Genomic DNA, 17,098 nt, shown 5'->3' on the forward strand with positions numbered 1-17,098 from the left:
TATGGTGATCATCTACAAGTAGGTGGCCAGCGTGACAGAGAGGAAACATTTTGGAGTCTTAGAGGCATTTGGATTGATATCCCCGCCTCTTCCTGAAGGTCAGTTTCCTTATCTCTAAATAGTGTTGTTAAGAAGAGGGCATGAGATGTTGTTGTTTTTGTCGGGACTCCATGGACATGAGATGATACATATCAAACACTGAGCCCAGTGCTGGGCACACAGCAAGGCCTCCAGAAACACCTGTGCTTCTTTGACTGCTTCCTGCCATGACCCGCCCTAACTGCCGCCCTTCCCTCTTTATCTTGTAAAGATGTAGCAGGCGCCCTTGGCCTTGAAGGCGCTGGAGCCGACCTGTAAACCCTGAGCTGGGAGTGAAGGGGCTGAAGGGAGGGGCTGAATAGGGAAAGCGCCGCCTGCCGTTTGAGGTTAGAACAGCGATCAGGGCTGGAAGGAAAGGAAGGCTCTCCCGCTGTGTTTCTGAAATTGCATACTTAGTCAGTGATGGGAACTGTCAGTTCCTACGACCCACTCCGCCTGGCCTCAGGTTACACCTTTTTAAATGGGTAATCTCATTTAATCATAACCCTATTATATTATCCTCAGCCCCATTTTACAGTTGAGAACATGAAGGTACAAACAGACAAAGGGATTTGCCTAAGGTCACATGGCTAATAATAAGTAGTGGATCCAGAATTCAAATCTAGGTCAGACTCTGGATTTCTTGCATTTTGTTCAAATCCTTATTGTCCTTCAAGTTTCTGTGTATCAGAAAGAAAAAAGGCCATCAGCCTTCCCCCAGCTTCCTCGACACTGGCTTCTCACTTGCTGTACATCAGTTCATCTCCTGCTCTGGGCTGCTTCATCCAATTGGGAAGAGCATAGTCCTCCCCTGATTCATTCATTCAGTCACTCATTCACACTTCATTCATTCAGTCATGTGCTCTGTTGGTCCTATGTATAAGTTCATAGCTTATAGTGAGCACCCTGTATGTTTCTGATACAGAAATGTTCGAGGAATCTTTTGTGAGTAGGTTAATTCAAACAATCTGATTCGTTCTGTGGGTTCCATAATAGGGATTCAAAGATGAATAAAATAGGTCTTCCCTGGCGACTCAGTGGTAAAGAATTCGCCTGCCAATGCAGGATACACGGGTTTGATTCCCTGATCTGGGAAGATCCCACATGCCGTGGAGCAACTAGGTCCATTCACCACAATCATTGAGCCTATGCTCTAGAGCCCGGGAGCTGCAACTACTGAAGCTTACTCGCCCTAAATCCCATGATTTACAAGAGAAGCCACCGCAGTGAGAAGCCTGCACACAACAACTAGAGAATAGCCCACACAGCAACAAAGACCCAGCACAGCCAAACATAAATAAATAACTTTAAAAGATGAATAAAACAGAAGTTCTATCTTCAGGGCTTTCAGAGCCGTGTGGAGGAGACAGTGATAATACAAAGAAGACAGTGGTACCCTAAGGGGCATTTAATTCTTCCCTGTCTGCTTTATTCATTACTGTATCCCTTGCTTAGCACAATGGCAGGTGCATAGTAGAGGCTTAATAAGGCTTTGCAGAGGAAATGTTAGGACAGAGTCTTGGAGGGGGTGTTAGGACTTGGCCAGGAGAACAAATTGGGGAGGGAAGATGTTCTAGCAGAGAGAGATGCTCATGAAAAGGCCTAGTGGAGGGTGGGAGCTAGAATTGCTAGGCTCTCAGTAAGACCGAAACTAGCAGTTACCAGTGGGGAGGGAGAAAGGGATCGGGCAAGATAGGAGTAGGAGACTGAGAGGTTCAGGCTAGTATGTGTAAAATAAATAAGCTACAAGGATATATTATATAGCACAAGGAATATAGCCAATATTTTATAACAGCTTTAAATGGAGTATAACCTATAAAAATTTTGAATTACTATGTTGTACACCTGAAACTAACATATAATCACAAGTCAACTATACCTCAATAAAAAATTAATTAGAGGTAACAAGGAAGAAAAGAATGAAGGTGGATTCTCTTATAGACAGAAGATTATTCTTGTTTGGCTGATCGATTTGACAGTGAGGACTGGTTTTGACAATTGGATTATATGACAGACATTTTCCATAAACTGAGCAAGCTCAATCTGTAGCTCCAAGGTTTGGAGGAGGATATATCTAAAGCATGTCTCTAATAAAGACTATGCCAGAAAGTTCTGTCTTGCAACTGATTTTAATTTGTGAGAAATAATTTATTGTTGATTTAAAAATGTATGAGAGTAACATAGCTTATCCAAAATTCTTATGGGGCTTCATGAGTAAAACTGAACACTACAGGTGTATGGCACACACAACATCATTGGCCAGGGACATCACAGTGGGGACTGATCAGGTGAGGTGAAGTGACTTGTCTGGAGATAAGCAGGAGGCAGAACTGTAGCAAGGACCAGGGTTTTCTAGGTGTGGCAATTCAGTGTTCTTTCCAAATCTCCTCCTTCTTCCTTCTTCTACTCACTTGGTGGTTTATTCAGCAAACAGTAAGCATCATTAGATGGGATAAAAAGGAAAACTTCCTACTTTCCTGGAGCTTATATTCTAGTAGAAAGAGACAGACAACAGATAAACAAACCAGATTTTTATTTTTACTTATTTATTTGACTGCATCGAGTCTTAGGCAGTGAAAGGAGAAGAGAATGGCAGAGGATGAGATGGTTAGATAGCATTACCGACTCAACGGACATGAATTTGAGCAAACGCCAGGAAACAGTGAAGGACAGGGAAGCCTGGCTTGTATGCTCCAGTTCATGGGGTTGCAAAGAGCTGGACACAACTTAGCAATTGAAAACAGCAACAACATTGAGTCTTAGTTGTCATACCAGAGATCTTCTTTGTTCCGTGTGGGACCATTATTGATTGTGGCTGTGAGCTTCAGTTTGTTGCAGCACGTGGGCTCCAGAGCTCTGTCTCAGTAGCTGCTTAGTTGCCCCATGGCATGTGGAATCTTCCCTCATAGCTCAGTCAGTAAAGAATCTGCCTGCAATGCAGTAGACCCATGTTTGATTACTGGGTTGGGAAGATCCCCTGGAGAAGGAAATGGCAATCCATTCTAGTATTCTTGCCTGGAAAATCCCATGGACAGAGGAGCCTGGCAGGCTACAGTCCATGGGGTTGCAAGAGTCGGACACACCTTAGCGACTAAACTAACCAACCAACGAATGTGGAATCTTAGTTCCTTGACCAGGGATTGAACCCATGTACCCTACATTGGAAGGTAGATTATTAACCACTAGACCACCAGGGAAATCCCCAAACCAGGTATTTTTAAGTAGTTAAGTGCTGAAAGTGAGTTAGAAGGGGGATGTGATAGAGTATATGGGGTGGGCCGAGGTTGGGCTGCCACTACAGAGAGGCCAGAAAAAGAGCTAGCCTTGAGTATGTGTGCTGGTGTGTGGGGGGTGGGGTTTGGGGGGTGGGGAGAAGAAAGGGTTAGGTAGTGGGAACAGCAAGTGCAAAGACCCTGAGACAGGAGAGAGCTTGGTGTGAGCTTGAGACAGAAAGAAGCCCTTCTGGTTGCAGCACAGAGATGTTGGGAGATTAATAGAAGGTTAAAAGAAGGCTGGAGCTAGGTGGTGCAGGATTTATCAGCCATGCCAAGGATCCTGTATTTACCTTGAAGACAATGGGAAACCCTGAAGAATTTTATTTATTTATATATTTATTTATTATTGTATTTATTTATGTATTGGCTGTGCTGGGTCTTTGTTGCTGTGTGTGGGCTTTCTTTGCAGTGAGCAGGGGCTACTCTCTAGTTGCTTTGTGGGGACTTCTCATTGAGGTGGCTTCTCGTTGCAGAGCATGGACTCTAGCGCGTGGGCTTCGGTAGCAGCCACACATGGGCTCAGTAGTTGTGACCCATAGGCCCAGTTACTCCAGGGCATGTGAGATCCTCCCAGACCAAGGATTGAACAATGTTCCCTGCATTGCAAAGTGGACTGCCAACCACTGGACCACCGGGAAAGCCCCCCACTGAAGGATTTTTAAGCAAACAGTTGGTGTACTCTGACATGATTGTGTTTTGTTTTGGAAGGGGGGCAGGAATGGAAACAGATGGAGATTAACTGAGAGGCTCTTTCAGGTGAGATAGCTGCTGTCTACTCTGCTAGGGGGTGTGAAGATGAATGGTGATAACGGGAAGGCAGAATGGTGTGGAATGTCATGTCATCCTCTAGATCTGATGAGGGGTGCTAGTAACTGTTGCTATATAACAAAGTGCTCCGGCCTGGTGCACTGGGAAGACCCAGAGGGATCGGGTAGAGAGGGAGGTGGGAGGGGGGATTGGGATGGGGAATACATGTAAATCCATGGCTGATTCATGTCAATGTATGATAAAAACCACTATAATATTGTAAAGTAATTAGCCTCCAACTAATAAAAATAAATGAAAAAAAACAAAACAAAACAAAAAACAAATCACTATAAAGCATAGTAGCTTCCAACAACAGCCATTTGATTTTGTCATGAGTCTGTGGGTCCGGAATTTGGGTTTAAGTGAGGAGTTCTGCTGCATGTGGTGTCAGCTGAGATCATGCCCTCGGCTATATTCAGCTGGTGGATGAACTGGGCTGGAAGGTCCAAGAAGGCTTCACTCATAGGTCTGGCACTTTGGTGCTCTTCTACGTGGTCTCTCTCTCCTTGTGAGTAGCTTGGACTTCCTCATGGGATGGTGGCCTCAGTGGAGGTCATTCTTCTTATATGATGTCAGGCCTCAAAGAGGGAACATTCCAAGAACAGAAGTAAGGCTGCAGATCTCTGCAGGCCTGGCCTTGGGGGTATCCGGCACGACTTCTGCCTCATGTTATCAGTCAAAACTAGTCACAGGTCTGGCCCAGATTCAAGGTGGGGAAACAAAACCACTTTTTAGTGGAGAAGCAGCAAGTAATACGCTCCGTCTTTAATCTACCACACTTCTGGAAACTGAATAAGCACAGCTGCCCTGATGATACTGACCCACTTTAAAATCTAAAGCACCGCTCAGTAGCGCCCTCTTCTTACCCGAGGTTTTGCTTTCCCCGCTTTCAGTTACCTGAAGTCAACCTTGGTTTGAAAATATTAAGTGGAGAATTCCAGAAATGAACAATTCATAAATTTTGAATCATGCACTCTTCTGAGTAGCCTGATGAAATCTCAAGCTGTCCTGCTCCATCTGGCCTGGGACGTGAATCATTTCTTTGTCTAATGTATCCTGCCCAGTCATCTAGCTGCAGTCTTGGTTATCAGTTGAGGTATGCCAAAGTCACCCTTATTTTACTTAATAATGGCCCCCAAACACAAGGGTAATAATGCTGGCAATTCGGATATGCCACAGATAAGCTGTAAAGTGCTTCCTTTAAGTGAAAAGGTGAAAGTTCTTGACTGAATAAGGAAAGGTAAAAGGGAACTTCCCTGGTGGTTCAGTGGTGAGGACTCTGTGTTTCCACTGTAGGGGCCACAAGTTTGATTCCTGGTCAGGGAACTAAGATTCCACAAGTCACATGGTGTGGCCAACAACAACAACAACGAACAGTGGTAAGAAAAAAAATTGCATTCTGAGGCTGCTAAGATCTGTGGTAACAATCAGTCATCTATCTATGAAATTGTGAAGAAGGGGAAAAAAAAATTCATGCTAGGTTTGCTATTTCACCTCAAACTGCAAAAGTTACAGCCACAATGTGTGATAAGTGCTTAGTTAAGATGGAAACAGCATTATATTTGTACAATAAGATATTTGGAGAGAGAGAGAAAGATGACAACATTCATACAACTTTTATTACAGAATATTGTTTTAATTATTCTACTTTATTATTAGTTATTTTGTTAATGTTTAATTTATAAATTAAACTTTACCATAGGTATGTGTGTATAGGAAAAACCATTGTATAGATAAAATTTGGTGCTACCCACAGGTTCAGATATTCCCTGGGGACGTGGAATGTATTGCTGTGGATAAGGGGCGATTACTGTATACTGTGTTGGAACAATTTATAGATCTTTATTCTCCACTGGGGAATAAAGAGGGCCTGGGGAGTAGGAGGTGGTTTTGTTTTTGTTTTTTGGTGTGTTTCCAGAGTATAGCATATACAAGGCATTCAGGGTATGTTGTCCAATAAATTCACACATCATGTAAGAATTCATTGGTTGTCAATCATAGCGTGCATGAGAATCCCCCAGGGAGCTGTTACAAAGACAGGCAGATTCCTGGGCAAGACCCTAGCCCAGAATACAAATTTCTAGGGCAGGGGGTTTCAACCTTAGCTGCACATCAGAAAATCCCAATGCCCAGGCCCTAGCTCCAGAGACCTTAGTTCAACTGATCGGGGGTGAGCTCAGACATTGATACTGCTTTACAATCTCCTCAGACAATTCTGATGTGTAGCCAGGGTTAAGAACCACTGCCCTGGGATTAGAACCAGCCATCTCCACTTGACTTTTTCAGATGATTCTGTAGGTGGTTTATGTCAGGGTGACTAGCTGTCCTTGGTGTGCTCAGGACTGTCTAATTTTAGCACCCTAAATCACTTATCCTTAGTCCCATGCAAAGCAGCACAGTTGCTTATCATCAATGGACCATTTTTTAAGAAACATTGAAGATGAGGCAGTGAAAGCCTTTTTGAAGAATACCTACAAATACCTAAAAAGAGCAGTGATTCTGCCTTCTTACTGAAGGGACTGAAATAGTATCATAATGTTATCAAACAGAGCCAACTCCTTGAATTAAGGAGGTTGGGAGTTTTCTTTCAGCCCTGTGCTCTGGTGGGCTAGGTCATTGCGTGCTGCATGCTAAGTCACTTCAGTGGTGTCTGACTCTGTGTGACCCCATGAACTGTAGCCCGCCAGGCTTCTCTGTCCATGGCATTCTCCAGGCAAGAGTACTGGAGTGGGTTGCCATTTCCTCCTCCTCCAGGGGATCTTCCCAACACAGGGATCAAACTTGTGTCTCTTACGTCTCCTGCATTGGCAGGCAGGTTCATTACCACTAGCACCATCTGGGAGTTTTCCTTTAGCTCTGTGCTCTGGTGGGCTAGGTCATTAGCCTAGTTAAATAGTGTGTCTGTCTTTGGGACTTCTTCCATATTCTATTTCTTAGTGTGCATGAGGCAACTTTGAAGGTCTGATCACAATCAACAAGGAAAATGTGTTGAGAATAGTATGAGATACAACATAAAGCTTTGGTCTTTACAGTATGTATTATTATTACTATTATTTATTATAATAGAAAACAAAAATGTTATAATAGAGTACTTAAATAGCTCTGTGGGGAGGCAGTGGGTATACTAATAGTGGAGTGGCTCAGTATCTAGCCTCAGAAGAATGGGACAGTGCTCTGGCTTTGCTTTTGATGTGCAATCACAGGTACCTCTTTTTGCCTTAGTTGTTCATCTGTAAAATGGGAATAAAAATGGTGTCTTCTTCACAGGTCAGCTAGGAGGATTCATCGAAATACCACAAGTGATGGGGATTCCCTGGTGGTCCAGTGGTTAGGACTCAGTACTTTTACTGCTGTGGGCCTAAGTTCGATCCCTGTTCAGGCAACTAAGATTCTGCAAGCCTTGAGGTGTGGCCGAATGAAACAAAAACAAAAAATAAACTAAAAACCCCACAAGTGAAAGTAGTTCTGTGGATTGGGAAGGGGCAGTACCATGATGGTCTTTGAATGGGAGAGACACAAAGAAATTATTCCACTGAGAGGTCTTGTATATGACCAGAGTCTTGGCCCCCACCTTGAACCACAGCCACAGTTGTGGGATTCCAAAGAAGAATCTTTTAACACACAGTAGGCATGCAGAGACCTCAGGAAGAAGAGCATCCCTACCTTAGGTGCCCTCACAATTGAGGGCAAGTGTGTTTTGCTTCAGGAAGAAGGAACACTTTTGGAAAAGGGGATTTGTGAAGGTACTTTCTATTTTGTTTTGAAATCTTTTGCCTATTTATTTCAAGTGTATTCTCGGAGATGTAGCGAAAAGAAAACAACCACAACCACAAACCCATAAATTGGAAAGGCTGGTTCTTAATTTCTGTAGCTAAAAAAGCCCTCTTTCAGGCTATAACCACAGAGAGATTGCTGCAGGACTCTGGAATGAGGCATAATGATGGTCTGCAGTATGATGAAGGAGGCTGTTCGTCTGTGTGGCCCAGAAGCCCAATCCGTGGCCTCTCCAATTACCCAGGTTGCCCGGCAACACCACCCAAAGCCTCCCCACCAGGCCCAGCTGGGCAGTAATTGGGTACACCCAGCATAGTCGGTTGCCCAGCCTTCTGGACACTCCGGCCACATCAAGGCTGGACTCAGCCTCTGCAAGGGCCCGCCTGGTACCAATGAATGGGTGGGGCCAGCTGTTTAAAAAAACAATTCAGATGTCTGAAACCTATTTGTTCGCGTGCAGCTGGGAAAGCAGCGCGAGTTAGTGATCGAAAGCCTCTTCTGCCAAAGAGGAGCTGTCCTAAGGTTGGTGGCCTTGGCAGCGCTCTCCTGGGTGAGGTGAAGAAGGGAAGGTGAGCCTGACTTAGTCCTCGGGTTCTCAGAGAATCACATCCTTTTTCTTTCCTGGACGTCCTTCTCCATCTTGACTCCTTGCGGCAGTGATGGGAGTGGTGGGTGTTCCCAGTCCTGCTTGCCATTTCTTCTACAGCTCCCATCTGGGAACTCTCAGGGCCTAGTTGGAATCTGATTGGAGAGCTGGAGGAGGAAGTGGGAGGAGGAAGGAGGGAAGGATGGGATGAAAATACTCAAAACTATGCACACTTCTTGAACACTTGTTACATGGAAATCACAAGGCAGAGGAACACATGGGATCTTTGGAGTCAGATGCCATCAAAGTCTCCTGTTCCAACCTTCTTCTCACTAGCTCTATGACCTTGAGCCAGGTACTTGGGAAGCCTGAGTTACCTTATCCATAAATTGGGGATGTTATTATCCCAACTTACAAGACTGTTGTAAGAAGTAAAGAAGAGTGTGCTCTTAAAGTGTTTGGCATAGAACCTGGCACACAGTAAGTGGTGACTATTATGGCAACTTTTAGGATTTCATCTGATTCTTACAATAAATCTGTAAGACACTGAGGGGAGTAGAACTCGTCTTCACAGTGCCAAACACAAGGAATAGTGCTTCCCGAAGACAGGTAACAGTCCTTTTTGTAACCAGTACAGCATGGTAGCTCTGCAGTCTCGCGGAAGGCTCAGTGGTAGCAGAATGATGACAGTGGGGGGGTGTGCGGACGAAAAGGATGAGAGAAATGCTTCTCGGTTTAAGAGAAATAACCAAAACTCTTAGTTAATATGCTGTACATGGAATTCCTCTCTCCTTCCCCCCCTCCTTCCGGTATTCTTTATTTCTTTTTTTTTTTTTTTCAATTTGTTTCAATTGTTTATTAACAGACCAGATTACAAAAATAATCCTGGTAGATACCTTAGTTCATCCTTCTAGTAAGTCTGTTGATCTGGTCTCCAGTATTCTTTTAAATAAGCTTTGTATTTTGGAACAACTATAGATTTACTAATACGTCAACGTTGCAGAGAGTTTGTTTACCTTTTACTCAGATACAAGTATTTTCTGAACACCTCCGATGCATCAGGAACTTTCTGGGCTTGAGGAATACGGCAACAAAAGCATGTCAGCCTCCTGTTGGAAGATCACAGAGATTGTGAGCTAGAGTGGACCTCTAATAGTGCTCACACTTCTGACACCAAATGTGTGGGTTGTCCATGTCAAGCAATTCTGACGCTACTACCCTACAGACTAAGGGCTCAGCCCCACAAAGCTGCTGCCTATTTCAGGTGCCAGGTGCAAGCCTAGGCTTCCAGGGCTTTTGACCAGATGGCTATAATTTCAGCATTTCTGTCACATCCCTCCTTGGGTTCCATAATTTGTTAGAGCAGCTCACTGAACTCAGGACAGGACATTACCTACTATTGTCAGTTTATTATAAAGACTACAACTCAGGAGCAGCCAAATGGAAGAGGAGCATAGGGCAAGGTATGTGGGAAGGGACGTAGAGCCTCCACACCGTCTGTAAATGCATCTCCCTCCCAGCACCTTGAACTGTTCACCTAACCTGGAAGCTCTCCAAACCCATTTGTTTAGGATTTGTATGGCAATTCAATTACATAGGGATGATTGATTAAATTATTGACCACTGGTGGTGAAATTCAGTTTCGAGCACTTCTTCCCATCCCAGAGGTGGGGGACTGAAAGTTCCAACCCTCTAGTCACATGGCTGTTTCCTCTGGCAACCAGCCCCCATCCTCTAAGAATAACTTCATTTACATAAACTCAGGTACAGTTGAAAGAGGCTTATTAAGAATAGCAAAAGATAGTCCTCTCACATCTATCCCTCAGGAAATTTCAAGGGTTCTAGGAGCTCAGTACCTGGAGCTGGGGAGGGAGACCAAATATATATATTTCTTAATGTATCACAATGTCATGGTAGATTACAAGATCACTGGAAGGAAATAAGCAGAAACAAAAGGCGTCCAGACAGTTGGAAGTACACCAAAATTACAGAGCCAGGTAGGCAAAAAGAGCCACGTTGTCACTGCTGCATGCTCATTGCTTCAGCCTGCATGAAGGACACAGCTGGCATTGGACGCTGGGTACCACACTGACCCCAGTGGCACGGCTGGATGGACACCAGATACTGCCGCCATTGCTTCAAAGTGCACCATGTGAAGAATCTTCCCCATCCACAGCTCCAGTCCTCCACATTTTAAGCAAATGCAACTGATTGCTGAAGCCCAGGTCACATACCTGAGCCTAATAACCTGGAAAAGTGGGTATCAGACATTTTTAGCTTTTGTACTGGGAAGTGGTCCCTGCTGCCCACCTAGATTCATGAAATGAGTAATTGGCTGAGAAAATTACATAAGCATTATCAAAAGAATACAGTGGAAGTGTTACAGAACCAAACTTGGGTCCACTCATCCATGCACTGAAGTCAATCTACTGACTCTGGGTTGTGGTGAAGGAAAGTGCTGTGTTTATTGCAGGGCATCAAGCAAGGAGTCCAGTGTGGCTAGTCCTCAAAACACCTGAACTCCCTAATGGGTTTCAGCCAAGCATTTTTTTTTTTTTCCAGCCAAGCATTTTTTAAAGGCAAGGTGAGGAAGGGGCGACCCAGGGTATGTGATCAACTGGCACACAATTCTCTGATGAGGTAACAGGGGGGTGCCACGGGGTTAACATCAATCCTTAGGTTCAGTAGCCCTGGGGGCTCTGTGCTCATGGTCATCAGGAGTCAACATCTTTCATTTGGTGAGGGTTTTAGTATCTGCAAAACAACTCAAGAAATGTGCATCAGATACTGTTATCTAGGTACTTTAGAGAGGAGCTGAAGCAGAGGATATGGGAAGGCCCCAGAGGGTCCTGCTCAGTTACAGAAGTTCTTAACTTATATTTTTTTGACTTAATTTATAACATAATTTTGAGAAACACTATATTGAAAATGCTATATGGCATTTTGAGGGACTCCAAGGAGTTCCAGTCCTTTACGTCTCAGTGCAGAAAGAATTCAGTGAGAGGCAAAGTGATAGATAAGAAGTAATTTATTAGAACAGGATGCTTGTGAGGCTTATAAGTGGGCAGGCAAGAAGGTGCCCCACCCCAAGAACTTAATGGGCTACAGTTTTATAATCAAAGGAGAAGTCAGAAAGGGAGAAAACCACTTTCTTCCTCATTCTTGAGCAGATGTCATGCTTCCATCGTCACCTCCTCCTCTTTGTCAGGTGGGGGAGTTTTTTTTGTCCCTACATGGTCAAGACACTATGACCGTAACTATGATTATCTTGACGCTATGGAAAAATTATCTCAGATCTTAGTACATTGAGGATCTTTCACTTTGAAATGTTACCTTTCCATAAATTATTGTTTTTTATGTGTGAAGAGAGCATGTCCTAGGGGTCATTAACTTACTGGGCTCACTGGGCAAGATGCAGGTCTCATGCCACCATGGTTTACTGTCAGGGGGCATGTCTCATGCTTTTGTTGTGTGCTTTTGTTGCTAAGCAGCCCTGCTTGGTTCTGTGGTTAAGCAAACCTGCTTTCTTGAGCGATCATTAACTTACAAGGGTCTCCCATACTTTTTTCTTGATTTATAGTCCCCTAGTGGGATTAACTATTTAATTACCAACTTTGTCTCTTTACTCTGTCCCTATCAGTATTCTCAATAGTGAATAAGGGCACCTAAGAGGTCTTTGGGCTTCCCTGATAGCTCGGTTGGTAAAGAATCCACGTGCAATGCAGGAGACCCCAGTTCGATTCCTGGGTTAGGAAGATCCACTGGACAAGGGATAGGCTACCCATTCCAGTAATCTTGGGCTTCCCTTGTGGCTCAGCCAGTAAAGAATCCGCCTGCAATGTGGGAGACCTGGGTTCGATCACCTGCAGAGGGGAAAGAATACCCACTCTAGTATTCTGGTCTGGAGAATTCCATGAACTGTATTGTCCATGGGGTCACAAAGAGTCGGACATGACTGAGCGACTTTCACTTCACAAGCAGTCTTCAGAAAAATCCCTTGCCAATGTCTAGAGTAATCTCTTTTTCTACAGATATATATTTTTTAAAGGCAGATCACCTATTCTGGGTAAATGAGCACAGCCTCCCCTTTCCAATCGTTGGCCAGCACACTGGCTCCATGATTCATAACAAGAGCAATGGTTATACCAGGTAGGGTCAGGAAGTAGAAAAGTTCTTTCCATTTTCCCTCTTTTTGAGAATAATTGCTAACTTGAAGGGAAGGTCTTCAATTCTTGCGTGCAGGGGAACATCTCCATTTTTAACCAGAAGGTTCTGAGTGTTTTCTACTTTTCCAGTATTCTTTTTAATAATCTACCCCAGTTGTTCTCTAAGTGTAGGATGAGAACATTTCACAGCAGTTCCACCCAGTTTTGATCTGAATGTGTGTGCGTGTGTTCGTGTGTGTGTGATTTCAACAAAGAGTTGACAGTCACTTGCTGCAGATAAAAGGTAGGAGCTGAGGCATATTATCAAGTTTACATTCAAGAAAGCTTAAGAAACCTGCATGATCTTTGCTTAATGAATAAGGAAGCAGTCAATGTAGTAAACAATTCACTCCCTGAGTAACACTGATGAGAGTGACGAAGTAAATAATTGGATAGCTGTAGATGTTTTTATATTTCTGAGACTTATAATGTGTTGTAATCATTGCTGACTTGTTTTGAGATCTTGTGCTATGGACCGACCCTCCAGAAATTCTGGTAATCCGGAAAATTCAGATAATCTATCCCAACTTTGATTTATAGAACCCATGGCGTATATAGGCTACACCCTCATGATTAATGACATGATCCTAGCTTAGACTTGCTTTGTGAGGCCCTAGGGAGGGGAACCTTTGACCCAGGAAGTGCTGGTGAGCAAATTTCAGCACAGTATTAGGAAGTAGAACTATCAGAAAATACAGCAACCTGATTAAACCACTTTAAGGTTCTTTGTAATTTTTCACTACTCTAAATGGTTCTGCTCTGAACATTTTTGGACGATAGCCTTGAGTACTTGCTCAAATACATTTCTAGAAGTAGAATAAGTCTGTTGAAAGGTATATGAATTTCATATTTTATAGAAACCGCCCAGTTGCCTTGTGAAAGGCTGTATCAATTACACCTCTTAAACGGCACCCAATTCCACATAGCCTCGTAAGTATGGATCAGTGTTTTTCATTGTTGCCGATCTGGTCAGTAGTATTTCCGTGGTGGTGAACTGTGTTCAGAAATTCAGCTGTGGGAGCAGAAGGTAAACAGGAGGGGGAGGGACAGGGAATGTCGGATGAGAAGCAGCACCCGTGGAGATGAACCAGAGGGAGGCCTCAACATTCATGCAGCAGGCGCACAGGCAGGTACGGAAGTCAGAGTGTGATAGTGTTTGAGAAGAGAGATCAAAACAAAATGCCACCATCTCTACCAACATGTTCATCTATTTCTAGAATCTACTACAGTAGGTAGACCTAGATTTCAGATCCCTTTACTGCATGGACCAAGGAAGAAGGTCTTCCCTGGTGGCTCAGACAATAAAGAATCTGCCTGCCATGCAGGAGACCCGGGTTCGATCCCTGGGTTGGGAAGATCCCCTGGAGAAGGGAGTGGCAACCCACTCCAGTATTCTTGCCTGGAGAATCCCATGGACAGAGGAGCCTGGTGGGCTACAGTCCATGGGGTCGCTAAGAGCTGAACACGACCGAGTGACTAATAAACACATACCAAGGAAGAAAGCAGACACAGAGTGAGCTCAGCTAAACTGAATGTGTCAGATACTTTTGCAACACAGGAAATATATTTCACTAAAGTAACTAAAATGATGGCCTTGAGGTCATAACATTTCTGGAAATTTTGAAGTCTGGAAAAAAGAGAAAAATTGGGCGGGAGATTGGGGAGTTTGTTTTTCTAGCTCCTTTTGTAGGGGCATGTGTTAGTCACTCAGTTGTGTCTCTTTGTGATCCCATGGACTGTAGCCCGCCAGGCTCCTCTGTCCATGAGATACGCCAGGCAAGAATACTGGAGTGGGTTGTCATTCCCTTTTGCAGGGGATCTTCACAACCCAGGGATTTAACGTGGGTCTCCCAGATTGCAGGCAGATTCTTTACTGTCTTGAGTCGCCAGAGAAGCCCTTTTATAGATGTAAAGTTGTGTTATTAACAATGTGGAATTTTATTTCCTCATGAAATGATCATGTATGACTAGGGCTTATTAACACAATGTTAATCACTCCTACTTGAACTTATTTTTTTTAAAAAATATTTATTTATTTACTTTGCTGCATTGAATCTCAGCTGTGGCATGTGGGATCTAGTTCCCTGACCAGGGACTGAACCCAGGCCCCCTGCATTGAGAGTGTGGCGTCTTAGCCAGTGAACCACCGGGGAGGAGTCCCTGAACTTCTTTTAAAAGTGCCTTAGTATTTGCATTTAAGAGCTGCTGATCTTAAATCCATATTCTGTTTCGCCATTTATGAGACATGAGACAAACTAGAAATAATCATCAATATTCAAGGAAAATTAATAAAATAATGGATTGGCCAAAAAGTTCATCCAGGTTTTCCACAAAATGTTGCAAAAAGCCTGAATGGAATTTTTGGCCAACCCAATAGTTATCTCTATACACTTAGAGTCTGACCCTCAGAGACTGGGTGAGTATGAGGGAAGAAGCCTTTATTTTCAGTAAACTTACTGGGAAAATAGTAATAAAAGGGGACTTCCTTAAATTTATTAACTATAATCTATTATAATGTACAACCTTGCCTAATGGAATGTATTTGAAAAAAAAAAATTAAATGTGACCTAATTCCTAATAACTTGCAGTGTGAAAATAGACCCCAGACCCAGTCCCACCCTTCCTTCTAGCCATCTATCTGCATATCCACATACCCACTCATCCATCCATAGCTGATAAGACTAATAATTAAGGTGTGTTTACTAAGTGCCAGAAACTGTTCTAAGGCTTTATATGTGTTATCTCAAATAATCTTCCCCAAAATGCTATGAGGTGGGGTTGCTAGATGCAAACTATTACATTTAGAATGGATAAGCAAGGGCCTACTGTATAGCACAGGAAGCTGTAATCAGTATCCTGTGATAAGCCATAATAAAAAATAATACAAATAAAAGATTGTCTGCACGTGTATAACTGAGTCACTTAGCTGTACAGCAGAGATCGGCACGACACTGTAAATCAACTATACTGCAATAAAAAAATTAAAAATGCCATGAAGTAAGTGCTATCCTTATCCCCACTTTAATTTTTTTTTCCCCCACTTCATTACTTGGCTTGCGGGATCTTAGTTTCCCAACCAGGGATCGAACTTATGTACCCTGCAGGGGAAGTGCAGAGTCTTAACCACTTTATTTTTTTTAATTTAAAAAAATTTTTTTATAATTTTATTTATTTATTTATTTTTAACCACTTTAAAATGGGACATGAAGATTTCCTGAAAAATTAAACATAGAATTACTATATGACCCAGCAATTCCACTCTTAGGTATATACCTGAAACAATTGAAAACATGTATTTAAATAAAAACTTGTATTGGGATGTTCATAGCAGCTCTATTCACAGTGGCCAAAAGGTGGAAAAAATCCAAATGCCCTTAAACACATGAGTGGATGAACAATGTGGTTTTATTTATTTATCTATACAATGCAATATGATTCAGTCATAATAAGGAATGATGTACTGACACATGCTACAACATGGATGAACCTTGACTTTAAGTGAGAGAAGCCAGGCTCAAAAGACCACATATTTTATAATTCCATTTATATGAAATATCTAGAATAGGTAAATCCATAGAGACAAAAAGCATATTGATGGTTGCCAGAGGCTGGAGGGATGGAGCAATAGGGAAGGGACTTCTTACTGAGTATGAGGGTTTTTTCTGGGGTGATGAAAAAATTTTGGAAATAGATAGTGGTGATGGTTGCACAACACTATAAGTATATTTAATGCTACTGAATTGTATACTTTAAAATGGTTAATATTAGGGACTTCTCTGGCAGTCCAGTGGTTAGAACTTTGTGATTCCACTGCAAGGGGCCTGGGTTCGACCCCTGGTTAGGGAGCTAAGATCCCACATGCTGCTCGATGTGGCCCCCCCACCCCCCAAAAAAGAAAATTCCAGTGAAAAAACTTAGAGGGTTTCCCAGGTGGTGCTATGGTATCACTTGGGAAGATGTACCACCTCCGGTGGAGGAGACATAAGAGACGTGGGTTTGATCCCTGGGTCAGAAGATCCCCTGGAGAAGGAAATGGCACCTTACTTCAGTATTCTTGTTGAGAGAATCCCATGGACAGAGGAGCCTGCTGGGCTTTACTCCATGGGGTCGTAAAGAGCCAGACATGACTGAGCATCTGAGCATGTGCATGAGAGGAAGTTTAGCTACATTGGACTAAGCTGAAAAGGTCAGTAACATTGGGTACTGTTGATTAAGCACATGCTGATGACAGTATATTCTATCCAGTCACCTTGAAAATTTAATATTATTATTTAGTTTGTGTGTGTGGTAAAATACACATAACATAAAATTTACTATTTTAACTGTTTTTAAGTGTATAATTAATTCACAGCATTCACATTGTACAACCATCA

At 43.0% G+C, this 17,098-nt stretch overlaps 1 protein-coding gene across 2 annotated transcripts in view; it reads left to right on the top strand.

The window, feature by feature from the left end:
• The window catches only part of RHBDL2 (rhomboid like 2), a 50,965-nt gene that overhangs the window by 873 nt on the left and 32,994 nt on the right, over window positions 1-17,098 (top strand). The gene's annotated exons all lie outside the window — the stretch shown is intronic.

The sequence above is a fragment of the Muntiacus reevesi genome, chromosome 1 (assembly GCF_963930625.1).
Source record: "Muntiacus reevesi chromosome 1, mMunRee1.1, whole genome shotgun sequence".
NCBI classification, from domain to species: domain Eukaryota; kingdom Metazoa; phylum Chordata; class Mammalia; order Artiodactyla; family Cervidae; genus Muntiacus; species Muntiacus reevesi.